The sequence below is a fragment of the Oryctolagus cuniculus genome, chromosome 6 (genome assembly GCF_051225735.1).
Source record: "Oryctolagus cuniculus isolate XC-2025 breed Fujian yellow rabbit chromosome 6, ASM5122573v1, whole genome shotgun sequence".
Taxonomy (NCBI): Eukaryota; Metazoa; Chordata; class Mammalia; order Lagomorpha; family Leporidae; genus Oryctolagus; species Oryctolagus cuniculus.
Genome location: NC_142872.1, coordinates 11,606,982 through 11,632,387, shown reverse-complemented (window position 1 = coordinate 11,632,387; position 25,406 = coordinate 11,606,982).

Genomic DNA, 25,406 nt, shown 5'->3' with positions numbered 1-25,406 from the left:
GAAGCAGGAACAGAGCTCAGGTGCCCACATTTTTGTCCACTGAGCTTTCTCCGCCAATGCACAGCTTGTTAGAGCTCTTTCCTTGTATGCTTTGCACCTGCCATCTCTCTGTTGCCCTTGAGCGCCAAACTACAGTGTATCCTCTGCTTCAGGTCAGGAATGTGAAGGGAAGAACTCACTCGCTTATTTTTAGCTCCCTGATAACTGAACTCCTAGCTTTATTTGCTACAGGGTATTTGCAAAGAGGAAAAGGAGGTTGGGAGGTTGACATTTAGTTTGAATTACTAGAGGAAAACTCTCCTATTCTTAACTCCAGGCTGATGATTGATGCAAGAAATTTCAAAGACCATAGTTACCTCAGATGTTTGAGACACAAGGTGGGGTCCTCAGCAGTTTGGGTTAATAATCATGTAGTAAAACCGTAAGTCCTACCAAAGGGGTATGGCCCTCTCCTCAGTGCATGGCAGTATGTCAGGAAAGGGAAATCCGCTGTTCGAAGCGGTGCCCATCCGGAGTCTGAAAAGAGCTGAATCTACGAACCCAACCAAGGAGACAAAAGGGAAAGCTTTTCACCAGGTACTTGTGCCATGCATGTGACATACTGGCGGCGCAGAAACATTCCTGACATTTCTGAACTGTTCACTTGAGAAGCACACGGAGAGGAAGTGTGACTTCTGCTACCTTGGCAAGCACCAGGCAAAGAGCGGGAGTCGGTCAGTTTCTCTTGAACAAGATAAATCCCAGCTAACTTACAGTCCAGTGAATTAATGGGTAGAATGCTGTGGAAACCATTCTGTGGAGAAATTCATAAGTGGTGTGACCACTGCATTACATTTCCTCCTGACCCAGGATTCTGACTTAGTAACTGCAGAATAAAAATCAACAACTTGCGCAGTCTTGATTCTCCGGGGGGTGTAGGCTGTCTCTTATTTCCCTGACAACATGTGTGTTTTTAAGCTTAAACAATCATCTAAATGTGCAATATTTCACTAAATCCAGTGATAAATTATGTTTTTAAAATTGAATATTATTTTTATTTTGAAATAATACCTACATGAAAAATGCCATCAACTTTGTCAATTGATTAATAAGATTAGGAAAATAAAACCAGGTTTCTCAGTCATTTCCTGCTGATAGTATGCCACTTGTCACATGTGTTCTGGACAGCAGGCGGTGGGTAAAGGGTCAAGGAATGGAGCCTTGGGGGCAGTCACTAGAGCAAGAGTTCGAGTTGGTAAAACCAGAAGTAGTGTCCACTGCTCTGTGCTTGGCTGGTCCTTGTGAGATTCACCCACACAGACCTCATCCATGTGTCCTTCCGCTCTTTGCCTTCCAGGGTGGCTCAAGTGACACACACTAGAGGGAGAATACTCACTGTCTGTGTACTTCTTGTGGGATTTGCTGTATCACTAAGTCACAGCCCCTGACAAGGTCCTTTCTGGGTTCATCATTCCCCTCTCCCCTTTGAAAGAGACAGGGGTCAGTTAATAGGTAACCTAAGATAAACAGGGACACACAGGGCCCAAGAGATAAGAAACACAAATCTCACACGTAGAGGGATACACCTGAAACAAAACGCCCCCACTACTCAAAAACAAGACAGAAACTGCAAACAAAACAGGATGTGGTCACAGCTGGCCCTGTCCAGTTCCAGATACTGACTATCCAGCAACAAGAAGGTCATCGGTGACTAACTAACATGCTTGCGAAACCCTGAACAAACTTCCTCACAGTCCAGAAGACATAAACCCCTTGAAAACTTCTGCTCAACAGTACTCCTGCCCAGGAACCCCTCCTATTACGGGAGTCTCCTCTACCTCAATAAAACTTTGCCTCACTACTCGCCCTTCTTTGTCCATTCTCTCATTCTTCAAGGCCACAGGACATGAACCTAAGCTGCTAAAACAGAGCCCTACAATATCTTCAGGCTCCAGCCTCAGCTGGGGTTCTTCACCACCACTTGATTTCCTTATACTCTAAACAGAATTCTGCCATCTGTCTCTTCATTAAACATTTTTTCAGTACAAACTGTTTACTTCTTTCTTCTTTCTCTCTCTCTCTCCCTCTCTCTCTCTCTCTCTCTCTCTCTCTCCCTCCCTCCCTTCCTTCCGTCCTTAGATTTCTATTTATCTGTTTGAAAGGCAGAGTTACAGAGAGGCAGAGGCAGAGAGAGAGAGAGGTCTTCCATTTGCTGGTTCACTCCCCAAATGGGCTGATCCAGAGCCAGGATCCAGGAACTTCTTCCAGGTCTTCCACGTGGGTGCAGGGGCCCAAGAACTTCTGGGCCATCTTCTACTGCTTTGCCAGGCCATAGCAGAGAGCTGGATTGGAAGAGGAGCAGCCCAGACTTGGGATGCTGGTGCTTCAGACAGTGGCTTTACCTACTACACCACAGCATTGGCCCCCAAACTCTTTTCAATATTCAACCCTTACTCAATATGAAAATGTCATCTTTTACCTGAGCCTATCTCATACAGACTACAGACTCAAAACACATCAGTACCTAGATGACTGGCCTCTGTTTCACTGTGTTTCTACTGCTATAACAAAATACATGAGATTGAGTAATTCATAAAGAGCACAAATGGATGTCTTATAGTTCTGGATGCCAAGAAGTCCAACATCCAGGTGCCAGCACCCAGTGTCTGCCGAGGGCTGCTCTCTGCTTACCAATGGCATCTTGTTGCTGTGAGCCCACACAGCTGAAGGCTGAAGGGCACAGGAATGGCTGAACCCTGGGCGAAGCCTCTTTTACAAGGGACTTAATCTCACTCACAAGGGAAGAGCCATCCTCATCTGGGCACCTCCTAAATGTCCCACCTCTTCACACCAGTACACTGGGCTTTAAGTTTCAAGATGAATTTTGGATGGGATACAAACTTTCAAATCACTTCAACCTCTCTCTGCAAAACTACAAAATAACTCCGTAGGAATGTGTTCATGCTGGGAGAAGAGAGACCTAAAGTCCCCAGCCTTGGCTGGAAGTTGACAGTCATTATAGGAAAATAATGTGTGTGTGATGTACAATATGGTGTATATTTGCTGACTCATCTTTTTACCTAGAACCTACCTTAGAGTGTATTTTTTTAAATAATATGTTCATTGAATAAACCACTTACATATTGGATCAAAAAATACAAATGTGAGCAAGTTTATATGATCTGAACTAATGTAGTTTTACAGGTACTACAATTTGCTATTTCTTCTTGTAGTTGTCTTTCTTCAGGTCACATTTTAATTGTACAAATAACATTAGTGCCATGTGTGCTTTGTTCAAGCTCTTTTCCTAAGTAATTTGATATATTCAGAAACCATTAGTGTGTATAAGTGTTAATTGTTTCTTCCATAAACAATATAAGGTGAATAAGAGCAACTGGATGGCACAACTACAGATGGGAATATTTTTAAAATGCAGTTGAATACTTTTTAACATCTGTGCTTTTACGTGTTCATAGAAGAGCAGCCTGTTGTACTGCTGAATAACTTGAAAAGAACAAGCTGAGTGGATTCATGAAGTCAAAGTGGTAAGAGCATGCATGGAATCTGACAAGTACATGGAAGCTCTCTCTCTATTGAGAGCTGGTCTCTGGAACAGCTGACACAAACCTGCCATCCTACACTTAGCTTCTGATGCCATCATTAATGAGAACTGTGACTACCTAAACGGGTCCTGGAAGACCTGGTACTTCCAGAGTGTAGCTGCCTAAATCAGGAGTGGGAAACATCTGAGCTTGTTCACCCGGACTATACTCAGGTCACTGAAATACTCCACTGCATATAATAGGTGGATTTCTCGGGTTATGAGCTGGAGCAGCTATACACAAACCAGGTACAGCAGATAAAGTGTTGCAATGGCAGCGATCACCTGGCTCAGGCAGACATGGTCCTCTGTGTCACCAATCTGCAGCGGGTGGTACTGAGCCTGCACCAGGCCCCTGATGCCACCTCTGACTCCACGCCAGGTCCTCAGCAAGCTCCCCTGCATCTGTTGGCACCCCACATTGGCTGCCTCCCCACGCCTGAAGACTACACCCTGAAGGAACTGCACAGCCTCACACAGTCCTATCTGTGAGACTCTACTGTTGGGAGCCAGTGAACCCTGGGGTTCCTCCCACTATACAGGTCCCCAGCACTGTTTGGATTGGCAGCATTGGCCATTATCGGAGTTGACTGTCAAATCCACCCTCCCTACTTGCTGCCCCACACAGCATCCTCCAGTTGTTCAGGCTTTTTCTTAATACTAAGTATAGTATAAGGGCTCTGGAACACAGAAGGAAAAAGCCCCACAGACTTGTCTGCTTTACCACTCTTAAGACAACACAATTGCTTGGGCTTTTGAAAATGGTCAAAGCCAGAATCCGCCCTTCCCCTCAAAAATCAGGGAGTCAAAACAGAACAGGGTCTTTCCAACATATCTAGGGGAGAAGTGACTGCCTGCCGTGTATGGATGTTGTTTCCTGCCTTGGATAAACACCATACTTTCCTTACAACCATGTACAGCAGCCCTTGGTCACTTAGCAACTGTCCTGAGAAGATTCCAGAAATTGGGTTGGACCCAAGTTTTCAGTCATTTTGCTGGAACTCCTGTCTGCATTTGCCTGGAGAGTTAAGATAAAGCATGGCTGGTTGAGCTACCCGCCCCGCCATTCCCATTCTAGCCCTGAGACCATCAGTGAGACTGGCAAGGAGCTGGGCTTTAGAAGCAGGTAGAGGGCCTTGGTTACACTGCTGCCAACTATGAGAAGCCCCAGGAAGGAACTGAGGCAGCTGGCATTAGGGCTGTCATACCATGGCCACTGCTAGGTCTTTACGCATAAAGATTAAATACAGGCTTTTGTGTGTATACATATATTGCATATACATACATATATATGATCTAGATTATTTTCTTCTTTTTATGAAGCTACTCTCTTAAAATAAATAAAATAAACTGTCAAGAAAAAAACTGTGTTAATTATCTTAGAAACTATTAGAAGCTCAAATTTCTATCTTTTCATGCTATGGTAGTTTATCTTTCCTAAATGAGTGCTATCATTTAGATATTTTATAATGTTCATAATGACAAATGTAACTACATATTGAATGGTTTCTTGCAGTGTTCTAAGTTTTAGAAACATATTTAGCATGTGTTTTTATTGATTTACATTCTCTTGGCCCCTTCCATGGTAGTTGTATAGAATCAGAAGACGTGGAGAGAGAGGCTGGACAGATTGTCCCGGGGACAAGGAGCAGGAGTGACTGTTGCTGATAACAGCTCTAAGGAATGCTCTTAGGGAATTTGCTGAACCTGAATGTGTCTTTATCCTTCAGAAAAATGTGACTAAAATTATCACTAATTCTAATAATTTTTCAAAATGTAACTCGTTGATTATAATTTTAAGTGAGTCCTTGTTAAGCACATTTGATTCTGCCCCTTTCCCCTCCCTAAATTTTCTTACCAAATTCCTATAAATGCAAAACAAAAAAAAGTAAATTAGATGACTGAGCCTTGACTATATTATTAGGCAAAAGCAGCCGTTCAATCTACTCTCTTAGTGTGGTCAGAATGCCTCTATGCCCACTTGTACAGCTCACATCCATGAAGGGGCTGTGACTGACAGATTACATTAGACCTGTGCAGACCAGATACAGGTGGTGGCATGTTGAAACCCTGGTGGTAGGGGCCCTGAAGTACTTCTGCATATTTAAAACTGCATTTAAAGAATGCTGTTGAAGTGTGAACTGTAATACAAAAGGTAGAAGGTAAAATAAGAACATCTTTGAAAGCCGAAACATACCAAATACATGCCAACGAGGTACATGAAATCATACATCACAACCTGCTCTATGGTTATACTTGGGATACATATTCAAGTCCTCAAGAGGACCCTAAGTAACATGAGAAGAGCAGAGATTGGAATGCCATGACTGCTGCAAACACTGAGGTGCAGTGGTCATCCCAATTAGGGAAGAGGGCAGGAGGGACAGAGAACCGAAGAACATGGGCACTGTGACTCAACACTGCAAGGATGTAAAGAAAACCATTAAATTATGGAAAATAAGGAAGAGAATGAAAATGTGTTGGGAGGTGGGGTTGTAGTGCTTCCTTTTGGAAGTGAACCAATCCAATGACAGGGGCCCTACTCTTCATGGCCTCATCTAACTCTTACTGAATCCAAAGGACCCAATACCATTACACTGAGGGTAAGAGCTTCCACACACACCTTTTTGAAGGGACAGGGTTCATAACAAATGGTGTTTCAAGAGGAATCTCACCCTTTTAGGGAGACCTAATCTGGAAACATGGAGAACTCTAAAGCAGGAGGTGCACCACTAAGAGTTTATATCTACAGAATGTCAGTTTCCTTGTTGGCTGCCTCAGTGACACCAGGCTCTATGAGTCATGGTTACGAAGTCAGATGTCCCAAGGCTGCTGTTCTGACTTAGACGTCCATTATGACCATTACAATGACTTCTCCAAAGGGCTGCTTCCCGGCCTCTGTTATTCTGAGAATCTCTCAATCTTGCTATTAAAGAATCATGACAGAACATCCCACTGCCATCCCTGTCATACAGAAAACAAGTTCTGCTGAGGTACTCAGGAATTCTGCTGCTTCCATCAACAGTGCATCCCTCAAAGGTTGGCATATTCAGCTGGTGCCTTCCAGTCTTAACAGATCAACCCTAGCAAGTGCTTTTCTCTGAGCCTTTTGATACATTTTTGCATATTTTGTCACAGAAGTTCTGCCAATTCTCACTTAATGCAGGCCTTGGCATAAACCATTGGGACATGAGAGATGGGCCTTAAGTTGAAAACCCTCTTGAATTCAAAATTCTATTCATTTGTTTCCTGGTCCAGTATCTTCAGTAGCCACTCCCAGACATGTACAATATGTTTCCAGACATGTCTCCAGCATTTATGGTATGTATTTGACATTTTAGCTGGTCTCATCGTTATTTTGGTATAAAATCCCTCTCCTCTCTTCTGAGGATGTTAGGCTCAGACTTCACAAAAATATTAGCTTGTGTCATGAATGGGGAGGTTGGGGAAGACCCTCAGCAGGTGAACATTGCCCTGGAAAGCCTTCACCACATTTGAGCCCTTTGAATAGTCATCAACCAAGGGACATCCTATCCTCTGGCTAGGCAGAACGTACCAACCCAACAGGAGAATGCAGAGGTGGAAATCCTTCATCCTCATCCCTTCAAACCTTCACCTTCACCTTCATCCCTCATACCATGGACTCCTTTCCTTCTTGTCAAAGACCTGGATTTGCATGAGACTCACCTGGGCTTAAGCCAGCATTTTCTGAACTCTCAAGACAAAGTCTTGCAACTGAGTCTTCACTCTGCCTCTCAACCAAATAGACCTTCTCACTACAGGAGGTGGGAGTCTCTTTAAACACGGCTAAGGCAGACCCTCGAAGTCTCACTTCACTTTAAGTTGGAGGCTGATGATCCAGTCTCACATTATTTTCAGTGCATTATAGGTGCTTAGCGACAGTCACTAAATCTAAAATCACTCATATTTCTAAAACACCTACACGTCCACCCCTTGTATGGCATCTGGCTATCTTTTTAAAAAATGATTGATTGATTGATTGATTGAAAGGCAGAGAATGAGAAAGAGAGAGAGACCTAAATAGAGAAGACAGTTTTTCATCTGCTGGTTTACCTACCAAATGGCCACAACAGCCAGGGCTGAGTCATACGGCGTTCAGGAGCCAGGAAATCCATCCTGCTCTCACACACAGATGGCAGAGGCCGAGTGCTAGGCCATCTTCTATTGCTTGCCTGGGAACATTAGCAAGGATCTGGAACAGAAGCGGAGCAGCCAGGACTACAGCCAGCACTCCCATGCAGGACGTCAGCCTTGCACAAGGTGACTTTTAACCTGCCACACCACAAGGCTGGCCCCACCTGGCTGCCTCTGTATTTTATTTTCTACTGTTCTCCTACTTACTTAGTGTTTTCTACCATATTTTCCTGCTTGGTATTCCTTAAACTTCTGACTAAAATACTTTTCTCCCACAGGACCATAAGAGTCACTTCTTCATCTCTTTGTAGCCAAACAGCACCTTCATAGGGATGCCTTGCTGGACCACTATACTTCTTTCTTTAAAGATGACTACTGCCATTACACATATATATGGTTACATATACACTTACATAAGGATTGGCACATAAGGATCAGTATATACCTGAGTCTGTGTGTGTGTGTGTGTGTGTGTGTGTGTGTGTATTCTGACAGTGCTAGATATTTGAAAAGCAGTTGGTAAGTTTGCCATGGACTTTCAGAAAAATGCCTGGAACATGACTCTCTCCATGTATAGATTTCTAAAGAAGAGTAAATCACAAGGTTTGTTTTTCTGTGTGTTATTTTTTTCCTCAAATAGATTAGAGATTCCAGTGGTCAGTTTTCTGTTGAGCAAATGGGTAACAGAAGTAACCAGAGAACAATAACTCAACTCTGCTTAGACACGAAAACCTACATGGTATCATGATAGTGCAAAGACACTGGTATAAATCATGAAGAACTTATCACAATAGTGTGTGAAAGACTGTGCCCTGGAGCTGGCATTGTGGCCCAGTGGATTAAGCCACTGCCTGCGATGCCTTGCTAGCATCCCTTATGGGAGCGCCAGTAAAAGTCCCAGCTGCTCTACTTCTGATCCAGATTCCTGCTTATGTGCCGGGAAAGCGATAGAGATGGCCCAGGTCCTTGGTCCCCTGCTCCCACGTGGGAGACCCAGATGGAGTCCGAGGCACCTGGCTGTGGCCTGGTCTAGCCCCATCTTTTGTGGCATTTTGAGGAGGGAACCAGCGGATAGAAGATTTCTTTCTTTCTTACTCCTACCTCCCCTCATCTGTCTCTCCTCTTGATTACTCTGAGTTTCAAACAAATAAAGTAAATCTTAAGAAAAGAAAGGCTGTGTCCTCCTCCATCAGCCTCCACAGGGATTGAGATAATGCTTCCAACTCATCTTCGTCACTAATCAGTGCTTGATGGAAAGTCAGAGTGTGTTTCAGGAAAACAATAAGACAATATTTATCGGACTTTTACCATGAATTCTGCACCATGCTTTACAAGTATTAGCTCACTTCATCACTGCCAGCATGATACAATTCAGGTCATGGGTTTATCCTTACATGCAGATGAAAAAACTGAAGCAAAAACAACTTGGCTCTGCTCACATAAGGAGCAGCAGACCTCAGAAATTTGAAATTAGTCAAATTTTGATTAACTACACACCCAGTAGCTTTAACTAATAGTCAAGAAAAGAACTCCTATTGGTTATGTCATGCATCTTCAAACCAGAGTGCATTTTAGTTTATTTTTTGTGGCCTTAATTTTTCATTTATGTAATGAAAATATCTTACTAGATCTGCAGGATTACATATAATCTATTACACTACTTAATGAGCTTGCCACAGGCATCCACAAATTTTTAAATACACCACTGGATTATCTGGATAGTGTTCAGTTCAAATCATTCATTTTTTTACATTACATTTTTAATAGAAGTTTTCACCAGGAGACAGAAGCAAGAGGCCATCATCTGTGTTTCCTCACTTCTTTACTAGAACTGCTTAGGACCAAATTAAAGACATAAAAACATATTTTTTTTTTTCAACAATTGTATCACATCCTCCTTACCCTAGGAACATTTTCTTTATTCTACAGGCAGAATGCACTCATTGAAAAATCTACCCTACTTATATAATTGACTATGTTTTTCTCATTTCCCTTTTAGCTCTTTAATAATGAAAAAATGTATAAAGGATCTGGAGTGTTTCATCTGATGGTTAAAACCTATTAGTTGGACCATAAAATTGATGTCAGAAACACACAAGATCTTTTATGATCACACGTTTTTATATTCCAGAAGCTATAACTATTTCCCAGTTATGTAAAAGCAAATACTTCAGCCATCCTGTGTTTTGTGTTTCTAGCAGCCTTACATACTCCACATGCCAGAAATGATTACTTTCGCCATGTTTCTCTTTTGTCTGTGGACATAATCCATTTCACTCATTACTCAACATATGTTTTCCCATATACCATGCCAGTAACATCTTTTGACCATGCATGTATATTTAATATCTGTAGAGCACTTTCATTTTGAAATAGAAATATTTTGCTCCATGCTCTACTGAAATAACAAAGCAATAAACTACATCTACACTGAATTTATTTAAACTGAATTATTTTCATGTCCTATTGTCCACAGGCTGCCTCCTCCATAGTCTGGGAAGCAGCTTGTAGGGTCCACTCTTATGGGTATTTGTCTGAGGCTGCACTTACCCTATTCCTGATCTTCCCCTGACTCTGTTCTATCTCACAGGGAACATAATACTCCTGCCAGGTAGCTTCTCTTGCCTGACAGCTTTCCATGAAGGTTTACCAACAGTGAAAACCAGAAAGTAGGAGTCAGAGAGAAACCAATTAGGGGGGGTTACAGACCACTTCAACATATTTGATCATGGCTATATCTTCCTGGCTCATGGGGAATACTCCCTCTTTCTAGGATCTGATCACTGCTGGCCAAGACCTTGGCACCTCATGGGTAGCCCAGCTTCTCTGTCTGGCCCATCCCCTCTTCCCTTTGCACCTGCTCCAGGTTAGCTGTGCTCCTAAGCCATTAATAATGTTTGATTTGCCTCATCACTGCATGCCACCCTCCACCAAAGGACTACCAAAAGAACTCTGCCAACATGTCAACAGTTCTCTAACTGTTATCCCCTCTGAAAGACATAGTATTGTTTCTAATTTTTCAGACAGACTCTGTTTTCACACATGGCCTAACCCACACTTGTTCATTTGACTTCATTCACCAAGAGTTCATTATGTATCAAACTTGTATAATGTACAATATATTGTACTTATGATACATATTATAAAAGATAAATTACCTGGTATTATGGGAGCATACTTTGTAGGAAAGCTGAGCCACAGTGAGAAGGCAGGAAAGCTCTCCCTATGAATGTGCCATTCCAAGTGAGATACAAAAGTGAGATAGCCTTGGCAATATGATAAGTATGTGAGAACTTATTTTTAAAGTATATCTACCTAAATTAACTCCCCTCTTTACAAATGATCTACAAAGTCCTCATCAGTGTTTGCCTTGAGCATTTAGGGTTATGTGGCTGGGCAATGGGGGAAGGAGTGGAGACTTTCTTTATGAGGCATTTTCTTTATAAACTCTGAATAGTCTGCCTATTGCACATACTTTATGTTAAGAAGCATGATTTCAAAACACCCATAAATACCTGAAAGTTTGCAAGATGGAACTAGGTGAATACTTCTACTAAGTTAAATAATGACATATTGCTGTGGCCATATAGATACTTTGGCTGATGGATCTTTCCTTCCCAATTAGGACTAAGGTAATACAAAGTTTGCCAGGTATTTAAGCAAAAATAAAGTGACCCTGTGTTAGGTAACACATGAATTCATCTGCCTACCCAATAAAAAAGGACCACGGAACTATTGGCCACCCATGTAACCCTTAGTTCAAAACCTCCTGCAGCCATAAAACAAAGAGCTACTAGGTGTGCACCTGAAAATGTAAGTCATCGTGAACCTGTCATCGTGTGTCCGTCTGCCCCTTTGTTAAACTTGGAATGATCAACTTAGATTACAGCTATTGTGACTTTTAGTATTTTATTTTTTTCTTATGTATTGTATTTAATTTGATTTAAAATATTTCCTAATTACAAAATACTTCCCTAGTATCATTTCTGGCTCTGAGAATGACATAATAAATAAAATGCTATCATGCATTTCAAGAATATTTTTGCCTGAGACATGCAGACAAGTGAATGAGCACTTGTATTTTGATACATCCCCGCATTGTGCTTGGCGTAATGTCAGATGGAAACCCAGTAGAATGATACCTAGATAGCTTTGGGAAATCAAACAAGGCTTACAGAGAAGTTAACAGGTAATTGAAAGAGAAGTCAAAAGTCCTTTTTGGTGGAAATACACAAACTTAGACTAACACTTTTTTTGGCTAACAAGATGAAAATTCAACATTAGTTAATTTTCAAAACAAGCAAGAACAATATGGAAATTAATTATGAGATCCAGCTCTAAAGTATTATCAGAGACTATAATCTACATTAATTACTGCACCTATGTCAATGCCTCTCAAAGGTGATTGCTGATGAATGGAACTCCACGATGCCAGTGTCAAGCACTCTTCTTCTACAGGTAAGTTATAGAGCATGTTTTATCCAAATGTCTCCTTCCCCTTCATAACTAATGGAACCATAATTAATAAGGTTGCTTATTATTACTATTAATCAAATTAGATATTAGCAAGACATTGACAACTACAACATACTTTGATTACTTGCCAGAACAAGTTATTAGTAGAATTTGCCCTACACTTATTAGATGATCAAATGTGTCAAACACAGTAAACAAACCACCTCTCTCTGCAACTCTATCACAAAAGGAGCTCCAGGCCTGCCCAGCTGTGCACTAGTTCTCCTCTTGGTGTGGCCTCTCTGTCAGCTCTGAAGTTAACCTCCTCTCAGAGTAACTTTCCCTCCCCTACACTATTAGAGAACGTCCCGAAATGATGGGCGAAATTCTAATAAGCTTCTGAGTCACCAACACAACCAGGTGCCTGCTGAAGCCCAGCGAGACTTTTCTCTCATTTTTCCCTAGCACAGTCCTGTGTCCACGATGGCCATGGTTCCATGTCTCCCTCTTTTCTCTTTTAGTGGATGATGCCTCATCTCAGTCCATTCCAGCTACTATAACGAAGTGCCATAAACTGCTTCTCAACAATGGAAACATGTCTTCCACTTCTGGAGGCTGGAAAGTCCAGGGTTAAGGTGCAGACAGATTCCGCGTCCAATAGAAGCCTAATTTCTGGTTCATATGGGTGCATTCCAACTGTGTCATTGCACGGTAGAAGGGAAGATGGCTCTCTCTCCTCTCTCTCTCTCTTTTTCAAAAAAAGATTTATTTATTTGAAAGTCAGAGTTCCACAGAGAAAGAAGGAGAGGGAGAGGGAGAGAGGGAGAGAGGGATAGAGGGAGAGAGAGAGAGAGAGAGTCTTCCATCTGATGGTTCATGCCTCAGTTTGCTGCAACTACGGAGCTGTGCTGATCCAAAGCCAGGAGCCAGGAGCTTCTTCAAGGTCTCCCATGTGGGTGCAGGGACCCAAGGACTTGGGCCATCACAACAGAGAGCTGGAGTGGAAGTAGAGCAGCCAGGACTAGAACCGGAGTCCATATGGGATGCCTGCACTGCAGGCGGCAACTTTCCCTGCTATGCCACAGTGCTGGTCCTATCTCCTGTCTCTTTTATAAGAAGATTAATCTCACTCCTGAGGGTTCTGCCCTCATGACCTAATCACCCCACAAAGGTCCCGGGCCTAATACCATTGTCTTGGAGACTAGGATGTCAACATATGAATTTGGGGGACAAGGCCTAAACATTCAGACCCCAGCAAGCACCACTTTTAGTATCCATTGTGTGAATACTGAATTTCTATCAATACCAACTTCTCAAATTAGGTTGAAAAATGCAGTTCCTCCTCTCTATAATTCTTTTTTACCATGGTTCTTTTTCACAACCAGTAACATTAAAATCTGGCAAATGCTCTTTTTTTCCTTATTCTATTTTTAAAAATTTTTGCTCTTATCTATGGCTCTTTTGTCTTTATCAATAAACGTACTGTTTTTTACACTGTATGCCATGAGCCATTTCACCTGTATATGTGTCTGCCTGCATGTCTCTTTCTTTCCTTCTCTCACACAATATAAACACAGCCAAAGTATCATTTACATCAACTGTTATACAAATACAGAATAGGGAGTGAGTAGCTAGAGAGTGAGGAAAAAGGGTTTTTAAGACTGAGGGCCTGGGGGCTGGTGCCATGGCTCACTTGCCTAACCCTCCACCTGCAACGCTGGCATCACATATGGGTGCTGGGTTCTAGTCCTGGTTGTTCCTCTTCCAGTCCAGCTCTCTGCTTGGGCGCCTGCACCCGCATGGGAGACCAGGAAGAAGCTCCTGGCTTCAGATCGGCATAGCTCTGGCGGTAGCGGCCATTTGGGGGGTGAACCAACAGAAGGAGGACCTTTCTCTCTCTCTCTCACTGTCTAGCGCTGTCAAAAAAAAAAAAAAAAAAAAAAGACTGAGGGCCTGGGGGCTGGCGCACAGTGTCCACCTGTGGTAGGGGCATCCTTTATGGATGCTGGTTTGTGACTTAGGCTACAGCATCCCAAACGGGCACTGGCTCGTGTCCTGGAACTGCTCCTCTTCCAGTCCAGTTCTCTGCTGTGGCCTGGGAAAGCAGCAGAAGATGGACCAAGTCCTGCATCTGCGTGGGAGACCTGAAAGAAGCTCCTGGCTCCTTCAGATTGGCCCAGCTCCAGCAGTTTTGCCATTTGGGGAGTGAACCAGCAGATGAACATCTCTCTCTGTCTCTCCCTCTCTATGTCTGTAACTCTACCTCTATCTCTCAAAGAAAAAAAAAAAAAAAAAAGACCGAGGGCCTGAAGAACTAGTAAGATTTTTACAGATCAGTGGTTCTCAAACCATCTAGTCTCAGGATATCATTTTGCTCTTTAACAAAGGACAGTAAAAAGATTTCATTTATGTGGGTTATATTTATCTATATGTACCATGTTATAAACAGGAAGTTATAACGTATTTTTCTTAATTCACTTAGAAATAATGATAAACCAATTTTACACTAAAATGTTTTTATAAAAATGACATATTATCATAAAAATCAGTGAGAAGAGTTTAAATAGTTTCATTGTTTTAAAAATTTGAGAATCTCCTTCATGTCTGACTTAACAGAAAATCACTGGTTTCTCGTACCTGCTCTGTAACATACCAGCTGTAGAACATTATCTGGACTGACATTCAGGAAGAAAATTCCACGTCACCCAGATAGATAATTAAAAGTGGGAAATTCACAATAGTGTTTTTTAGATAAAATATAATTCTCTGATCTTATACTATGACTTGACAAGTGGTAAATACTTACAGGTTAGTTGTAACTTACTAGGTAATTTGAAACTGTTTTTAGTAAACTTTTCTTCCAGGCACTGGTCATATGGAAAATATTTATTTATGGAGTTAAGCACATCTTCCAGTTTTTCACACACTTAGTTACATAGCATAAAAATCACATTTGTTAACATCATCACCAGTATCTTCAGAAAATTTTTCATATGAGAAACAGTCAATGTTTCTCATATGAATAGTAGACAATGAAAGTTTCCAAAATTAAAATTTTCATGTCAAATTCAAAATTATCCCTGATCATCTATATATATCATCAATGAAGGCTTAATAAAATGTTATCTTAATTATTTAAATTTATTTAGGTTTTTAATTATTTATTAAATTTAATAAAATTATAAGTTATGTTGCCTAATTAAAGACAATATTATATAAACTTGCCCATTTTTAAAAAATAAGTGATTGGCGGTGAAGAACTCAATGATTTGTACTGTCGGGTCCTATTGCCTTGACTCATGAAGCTTTTTCTGTCACTGCTTTCATAAAATCAGGGCAAATGCTATCAGGGTGAAAAAACAGTAATACATTTGACTTTAGTCACAGTACATTCTGAAAATATTTTTGGCCTAGTAGGTGTCCTGAAAGTGTCCTGGGAACCCCCAGTGTTCATACAGCAAACTGGGAACTATTAATGTGCTCTGCATAGAAGCTCGAAGGACCTTCTCGGAGAAGGGCGTAAGTAAAAACTAAAAGCGTACTTATCAATAGCATCTAAGAAACAAGAATTTATAATTACCAACAGCAGTAGTCTCTCTGTCTAAACATGATTACTCCTTTTAGTTCCCACACTATAGTGCCTTAGAGGAAGCTGGATCAGAAGTGGAGGCGGGACTTGATCCCAAGTACTCCAACATGGATGTGGGTATCACAAGCCCAAGCCTAACACACTGTGCCCCAAGGCCTGCCCCTAATTTGGTTTTTCAAGGAATGGACTTCTAGGAGACTTCTGGAAAAAAGGTACAGAAAGAATTTCAGGTCAATTATGGCTAACAACTTTGGAAGCAACGGCATCAATCATTTCTGTAGAATTAGAGGAAAATTTGGAATCCATTTCCCACAGATTATTGATGCTGTACAGAGAGAAAAGAATATTACAGGCCATGAAAAGAGCATTTTCCAGGGAGATGCTGCAAAGAAAGGCCCCTACGTGATGGCAGTCAGCTGTGAATGAGGTCGTGGCTGTGTGGAGCACAGCAGCTGTCGCAGCGGGAGTGGAAGCCTTGGCATCAAACTCCCTAGTTCTTGGCTGTGACATGAAATGATGCCGACTTTATCTACACGAGTTCTCACCACCTGACTCCCTCACCAAGGTGAAGGAAGACAGTGCATGGGGCGACATCCCCTCCTCGTCACCTTAGCCTGCGACTGCACACAGGGGCCCGGGCGGTTCAGACAGCAGGTTGTGGACTCACCCAGCGGCATCTGGCTCGCTGAGAAGTGCTGGAGACCATCAGGGGTAAGACAGGCGGAAGGAGACATCCAACAAAGAATCCTTGCCCCTTAAATTCACCATCACTCTTGTTGAGGCAAAGGGAAGTAGGTGAAGCTGTTTATGCATTGGAGCAACCAAAGTGCTCCCTTCATCTTAACACCGCTGTGCACAGCTCGCCTGGAAATAGGAACTTTACATGCTCATTTCCACAGTTGTTTCATTGTTTCCAGTCTAATACAGATGCCTTGAAGATAAGCTGTGTGTCTCAATAATAACTGCATCCCTCTGATGATGTTGGGTACTTAGTAGATTCTTAGTGTTTGCGATTTACAGTGAGTAGCCAAGAGAGTATTTTATCCTTAAAGCATACTAATGCATAGAAATCAATTTAGTAATTAGTTCTCTTAAGTAATTTACATTATACTTTAGATTTCTCTCTCTTTTTTTTAAAGCAGCTATCAGGATAATAAATCCTGACACTACAATGCTTTTTTTTTTTTGGACAGGCAGAGTGGACAGTGAGAGAGAGAGAGACAGAAAGGTCTTCCTTTGCCGTTGGTTCACCCTCCAATGGCCACCGCGGCCGGCGCACCGCGCTGATCCGATAGCAGGAGCCAGGTGCTTCTCCTGGTCTCCCATGGGGTGCAGGGCCCAAGCACTTGGGCCATCCTCCACTGCACTCCCTGGCCACAGCAGAGAGCTGGCCTGGAAGAGGGGCAACCGGGACAGAATCCGGCGCCCCAACAGTAACTAGAACCCGGTGTGCCGGCTCCACAAGGTGGAGGATTATCCTAGTGAGCTGCGGCGCTGGCCTACAATGCTTTTAATTCCAACGGTATTTTAGAGGATTCATAAGATCTTCTGTCTAATTCCTCCCTCACTTTCTGAGAGCTCCCATCTCTATCAAGAGACAGATAAACAGGTAGACTGATAGACAGATGATAGGTATCACATACATGTATCGCAGTAGTACAAACAGGTGTGACCCTGAGTTTCTATTAGTCTGTCTCACATTTTTGAGCCTATTGGAGTTAAGCAAATAGATGCAGTGCCTCAAACGACTCCACTTAAGCTCCGCTGTGGAAGCCCAGCCTCTGTGACCTCTGACAGATGGGCCTCTCGTCAAGCCCCCACTTACAATTGCAGGTCCAAAACGGGGATCCTGCAATCGAACGGTATTTTTCCTCTGCCTCTGAAGACAAGAGTGCTTAACTGTCAAAATGTGGAAACTTTAGACTAGTGTGCTGTTTTATTGGAGAAAATGGAATATTTGGAGTCTGTACATCTGGCAGTCTTGTATCACTTTCTATCTCTTACTCTGCTGTTTAAAATCATATGTATAAGTTCCTGAGATTATTTTATATATTCATTTCTTTGTTGTCTATCTTCTCCACCAGAATATAAGCTCGGTTAAGGCAGTTCCCATAGTTTGACCCCAAATTCCCACCATCTGAAATAGTTCACAGATATTTGAATGGATTTACGAATTAAAGACAAGTGATTATTTTCAAATTAAAAATGATAATACTTTCTCTTCACAAAAGTGCCTTCCACATGAGAATCATGTTACATACTGCATATGTATATGTTATGTAAGATTAACAAAAAATTTGAAAATTAGGTATCACTTTCATTTATGTACTTATGAGAGTGAGCGAGAGAGAGAAACTTCGATCAGTTGCTTCACTCCCCAAAGCCTGCACAACAGTCAGGAACTCCATCCGGGCCTTGCACATGGGTAGCAGAGGCACAAGTACTTTCCCAGGCACATGAGGAGGGATCTGGATTGGAAGTGAAGCAGCCAAGACTCCAGCCAGTTCTCTAGTATGGGGATATAGGCAGCTCAAGGGACTCAACCTGCTCCATCAAAGGACTGCCCAGGTATTTTTATCTAAAAGCTGAATCTCAGAGAGGTGAACTTGTTTGTACAAAATGAAAACCTAGCCAAAAAAGTGCCCTTTGCTGCATAACACTATGAAGAATTAAGCTGATGCATGCCCAGCAAACCTGGTGAAAAAAAAAAAGCACAAACTTTCAGGTCTCTAGACATCGTTCTAAGAACATACAGCAAATGAAGACACGTGTGTTAACACATAATACGGCCTGGTGAGCACCGCACGGTAGTGAGCAAAGCGCCGCCCCTCCCGCTCTCCCACTGCTCTGGGAGAAGGAAATGCCACTCCAGACTGGAGAAGCCACAAAAGAGCTCCTGTCTGCACCGCTCCCGTGCAGCGGGCTTCCTCGTGGCAGGAAGTCCACTCGCGTTTCTCATCCTTCCTCCAGCTCTCTGATGCTTCCGTGGGTAAGTTCCGGGAAATATGGCTGAAGAACAGGTGGGCTTCGCCTGAGCTTTGTCGTGCTGCTCAGCCTGCTGGCTGGAATGAAGGCGCCACCTCAGAACAGCGCGGCTGAAAATCCCAGGGCCCGGACCTCTTGCGTCCCCTCACATTACTTTTACTGCTTTGTTTACTTTTAAGGTGGTTGCATTGTTAGACAAGCAGTATACAGCTGGAGACAAATATCTCTTAAAATCTTATATAGGAAAAAGTCTCCTGTATTTTCTCACCGTTTAGTTCTGCTTCCTGGTGCTGCCTTCGGTTCTCCTAGCTGTGGTTTATATTTCTCTCTCTCTCTCTCTCTTTTTTATTTATTTGACAGATAGAGTTAGACAGTGAGAGAGAGAGACAGAAAGAAAGGTCTTCCTTCCGTTGGTTCACCTCCCAAATGGCCACTACAGCCAGCGCTGCACTGATCTGAAGCCAGGAGCCAGGTGCTTCTCCTGGTCTCCCATGGGGTGCAGGGCCCAAGCACGTGGGCCATCCTCCACTGCCTTCCTGGGCCACAGCAGAGAGCTGGACTGGAAGAGGAGCAGCCGGGACTAGAACCTGGTGCCCATATGGGATGGCAGTGCCGCAGGCGGAAGATTAACCAAGTGAGCACGGTGCCCGCCCCATCTCTGTATTTTTAATTAATAGACTTATACTGCTATTTTTGAGTCATCCATGTTACGGATGCCCTGTTTTATTTCTGGCTGTGATGATGGATGATGATATAATTTGTTAATACTCTGCCATATTATCTCTCCTCTCTCCCCTTACTTAGTGGTTGCTTGTAAATTTTCATGGCTAAAGCACTAGTCAGTGATTATAAGATTATGACTATGCAGGTGTTGTCCACAGCTAAAATTAGTAAGGTACTCAAAGTAAATTTTCATTCTTAACCTTCCTTCATTTTGCCTGGAATTAATAATTGCCAATTTTGCTTATTGACTTTTTTCCTTTAACATGTATATACCTTTTTCAAACACATAAAAATTCTCACCCCATCTATTATTATTTTTCATATGCTCATGACATTACTCCCAAATGTGGAGTCCTTGCCTCTTCGGGTCTGTTCTGCCGGTTTCTCTTTGTAGGTGCACACTTGTCCATCTGGGGCTCTTCTCACTGCCCCAGAGCCCAGTGTCACTGCCTGCCTTTAACGAATCATTCCCCTGGAGTCCACGTCTTTATATGACTGACTGAACACCTCAGCTGTCTACACAGGTTATGTGCTGGAAACTCCCTAAGGATGCATGCAAAGCAGATACATGTTTTAGTCCTTGTATCTAAATATGTCTGTTTTGTCATAATAGTTGACTAATAGAATTCTAGGCTGGGGATCAGTTTTCAGAATCATTGTAATGGCTTGCCTGGCTGTCTTTTGGGTATCTGAGGATGAATCTATATTCCTCGTATTGATACTGATGTCTCTCGAAGTGGATCTTACTTGTTACGCTTTCCCATCTGGTGATGCAAACCCTTAATTCTACTCATTTGTCTGTTAATTCTCCTTGATAATTTCTTCCCATCTTTTTTTTTTCTTTTACTAAAAATACCATTTTTCATATTTTGGTTCTCATAAATTAGGAATTTCTGAACTACTTTCATTTCAAATCTTTTGGTATATATACTGTAGTTTTTAGGAGACTTCTTTGATTTTATTTTCTCTGCTAATGCTTTTACTTTTTATTTTTGTATGTTTTTATTGATTTTTTCCTATATTTAAAATTTTTAGAGTCATATTCTTGCCCACTGATTATTTTTTCCTAGAACTCTGCTCTAGGTTTTTTGTTTGTTTGTTTTAGATTTATTTATTTATTTGAAAGTCAGAGTTACACAGAGAGAGAAGGAGAGGCAGAGAGAGAGAGAGGGAAAGAGAGAGAGAGTGAGAGAAAGTTCTTCCATTCGCTGGTTCACTCCCCAGTTGGCAGCAACAGCCAGAGCTGAGCCTGTATTTTATATATCTCATATTTCTAGGTTTTGAGGCTTTCTCAGGTTATTCAGAGTAAATCACCTTGCCTGTCCTCACATGCCCCCTGGAAGGCACTTTCGGATCTATCTTCCTGCATTTGGTTAAGTCAATTTTGATTCTCCTTTCTTATGTTTGTGCTCCAGTTCTTTTTCTTTAGAGTGATAAAGTCATTGCAAAAACTCATTTGCTATAATTTAATTGAGTGTCTGGAAAGAGGACACATAAACACCAGCGGGCAACGAGGGAGGTAATTTCGAAGAAGTAGAGAAGCCTGGGTGTTGAAGTGGGAAGGCTCTGAACGAGAGAGAAGAGCGCCTGAGCGTTCTGCAGAGCACGGTTCACTGGGATAGGAGAGGAGAGGAAAGGAAAGACCATGAAAAACAAGCTGTTAGAAATACACCACTGCTCTACCGCCGGGCTTGCTTTGATGCTAATGCCAGGTGTGTGCCAATCCTTGCATTAAGTAGAATCTTTGTCAGTTTAAGACAGAGGAGAATCTGGGTTAATACAGGCTGGCTTGCCCCTTGTCTTTCACTTGACCTAAGTACACAACCCCTTGTATCTCATCAAGAGTCCTCGATGTTCCTTGTTTTTTTCTGTAGCTAAGGGGGGTGACTGGACCCTCCTTAGTGAAGAACCCTGAGGCAGTCACATCTGACCTGTTGTTCTCCTTGGGGAACAAGTGCTGCAAGAAGGTTGAAAGCAGGGAAAATTGTTGTAATATCCTTAGTAGAGCGGAATGACAAATGTAGTAAATGGGATTTACAGATAGAAATTCCATAAGGGTGTTCCATGCAACAGTACCCCAGCAGACACTCCTAGAAATAAAGGCCTTCAGCACGAAAAGGAAAAATGGAGTTTACACCTACTATGCATGCAAATAAGCACGTTAGACGGCACTAAATGTATTAAGTCCAAAAAATCTAATCTTTCCTAGTGTTAACTTCCTTGATGCTTTAAATAAATATTAAATATCAATATAAAAATTTCCCAACTTTGGCAATCTCAAACAAGGATATTATCTGCCTCATGGTTAATAGCAGTTCTGGCACAAATTCTACAGTTAAATCATGTTGGAAAGTGCTACATTTTCTCTAGAAGATCCATAATGTGTGTGAGTGTATTCAAGGGTCTGAGTGTTCACTGGACAGAAATATGTGTGAATTTAACACAGTGTTTCCAAGTCTTCTTTGAGCATGGAACCCATTCTTGACAAAACACATATTAGTTGAAATAAGGGCCTTCAGAAGACACTTGGGGACCACTGTTTCATGGAAAAACTGGACGAGCCAGGTATCCAGCTCAGAAAAGCCACCCTGGGCCCAACATGACGCTCAGACATGATGGCACCAAGAGCCAATCTTTTAGAACATCTGTTCTTTGAAAATAGAATTTAAATTCCAACTCTCTAAATAGAATTCTTGCTTTTACCAGATAAAATGGTTTCTGTACCTCACTGTAGCATAATGTTACTGGTGCTATTTTAATTGCCACTTGATATCATCTCAGAAGCAGCTGGTTACGTTTTGACTGTGCCAGAACTGACAGAAGTTGTGTATGTGTACATGTAAGATAATTTGCAATACTCTAAAGTTTTGATTTGTGTTTAAGAAAAAATGCTATGTGCCTCAGTAAGTGATAAATCATTCAAGACATTTGGGATTTTAACAATCTGGTACTGATTAGATGAAAAGAAGGTAAACTTAAACTAAGTGAAAATTGAAAAATTAAACAAAAAAATCAGAAATATCATTTTGCTTAGTAATATTCTCTATAGTATTACAAGGCCTTCACTAATTGTAATTTTATATTAAACCCATCAAGACCCAATTATACCTACTGGATGAGCTAAACTTCTCTCACAAACACAATCAATATAAAGATCCAACAGAGCAATGCTTGCTTGAGGAGTGAACTTCTCTGTTCTACGTAGTAATCACATGGTAATACTGGGGAATTTGGAGGTGACAGCCCTAAATAACTGATGCACCTATGAGAATATTTTTCTAGTGTAATTTATGGTTTGTGATGACTCATGACACTTGTTCCATTCCTCCTTGTTACCAACAGTATGAATAAAAAGGAGGCTGATTGAGATTCAGGGTACAATCTATGATTACACACACACACACACACACACACACACACACATATATAAAAAACAGCACTAACTTGCTCAAATGAACATTATAATGCCATTAATTAGCATAAAGCTCTGTTTAAATGAGTTAACGAGCTACAATATATGGTTTCATTGTGCATATGGTACAAAAGTTCTTAGTATTTCTTATTCTGTCTTTAAAATCAGAGCCAAATCAACACTGAGAAATATAAAGTCACTGTATATTCTAGAAATTTATGAAGACTGAATTAGTGACGATAAAATAGTGTTAGCATGAATAATAGCTTACCATTTTTAAGTGTTTACTATGTATAACGATCTGAGGTAAACCATAAGTAGACTATTTTTAGAGTAGTTTGAGGTTGATAGCAAAATTGAGCAGACTATGCAGAGAATTCCCACGTGCCTCCTGCCCCAGTATATGTGTGGTCTCTCCCTTTGTCTCCCTCCAAAGTGAACTTCAGGTTCACTCTTGCTGTTGCACAGTCCACAAGAGTAGACAAATGTATAAAGATGCGTATCTAGTACAGAATAGCAACTGTAAAATAAAAAAGCATGCTGATCACTGAACATTTCTTTCATTCACTTCCAGAATGAATAAAGGACGTCCACACTGGGAAAGGCAGAAAGTAAATCTGGGCACCAGTGTTGTACGCAGCAGGCTGAGCCACCATCTGGGACATCAGCACCCTGTGAGGTTGGTTGGAGTCCTTGCCGCTCCACTTCCAATCCAGCTCCCTGTTACTGCACATGGGAAACAGCACAGAATGGCTTGACTGCTTGGGCCCGTGCCATCCTTGTGAAAAACCTGGAGAGAGTCCCAGGTTCCTGACTGTCCTCGCCCAGCTCTGGACGCTTAGAGAGTGAATTGATATATGGAAGATGTCTCTCTCTCTCTCTCTCTCTCTCTCTAACTCTGCCTTTCAAATACATAAAAATATTCATAAAATAAAACTGAATTTTTAAATACAGAATATGTAAAAAACGTGAAAACATTAAATCTATTAGACACAACTTAAACTTCTAACAAATATTTTTAGGATAAAAGTCACAAAATTTTGTCCTTTGGCATAAAGGAACAAGCAATGACTGCATATAAGATGTAAGAAAAAAAACAGGTTTTATATTTTGCAGTTTTCTAACCAAAAGCCTATTTTTCTGGTAAAACAGTTTTACATGTTAAGATAATATTCATGTTTTTTAAGACATTAATCTTTATCTGCACTAGAGCTTCTAACAAAATGTATGATACTAGACAGATCCTATATAAATAATTGTGAATAACAATTATTTTTCAGAAAATGTGCAACCTTTCCTCTGAGTGACTTTAAATATATTACTCTATTAATTTAATTAATTTAAAAATGATTTATTTATTTGAAAAGCAGAATGATGGGGGGAGGGAGAATCTTCCATCTGCTAGTTCACTACCCAATGGCTGTGATGACCAAGGCTGTGCCACACTGAAGCCAGGAGTCTGGAAGTCCATCCAGATCTCCCACGTGGGTGCAGGGGCACAAACATGTGAGCCATCTTCTGAGGCTTTCTGCATTATCAGGGAGCAGGTTCAGAAGAGGAACAGCCAGGACTTGAAATGTTGCTGCAATGTGAGATGCTGGCATCACGGGTGGCTCGACCTGCCATGCCACAATGCCGGGCCCCAAGATGATGATGATTATACTGTCAAACCAAGCAGCCTGCTTCACACTGAGTGAGAGAAAGAAATGTGCACCTTGATCTTCACTGCCCCGTTATTACTTTAGGCAACATCACTTAGGTCAGCCTTGTCCAAAGCATCTCCAGCTTCCCTCTGTCGCTCCCCCTCTTCGTGGAGGAACGACACAAGACCCTGCGCTGTTCTTTCTGTCTGCTCGGCCCTCCCCGGGTTTGCTGCTGGTTCTTCCTGGGTTGGCTACTATCCCTTCCACATCCGTGGAAGGGCAGTTCCCCCTGGCCACATTCCCCACTTCCGCAGGGGAGCGGCACACCGCCGGCCGGCTTTCTCGGGGGCTGCACAGGTGTTCCTTCAGCTAGATGTTCCCCTTAGATGTTCCCGGTGCATGCCGTCTCTCTCCTCCTTTATAGTCCTCCTCCGCCAATCCCAACTCGGCTGCCCACACGCCGAGTACGCTGCTCTCCTCCAATCAGTAGCAAGTCCTACAGTTTATTGGTTGAACTGGAGGCAGCTGTGCGGAAGCTGTTTACTTCTCTCCCAGCGCCATATTGTGGGAGAGCAGATGCATAGAATAAGTCTTAATTCCAGTAACTCAGTCCAGTCCGGGCTGCTCCCCACAGATCCCCCTTTCTTTTTATTTTTTGGCGTTGATACGCGCCTGTCTTCGGTGTCCCGCGGCACACACTCTGCTCTACTTGCTAGAGTTGCCACAGGTTCTCACAAGTCCTATCAATCAGGCAAACCGAATCCGGGTCCTCTCTTCGCCATGTTGTGAGGAGGTTTTTAGGTGCTGATGCGTGCCTGTGTTCGGTGACCTGCGGCTCATACTCTGGTCGAGCCACCTGCTGGC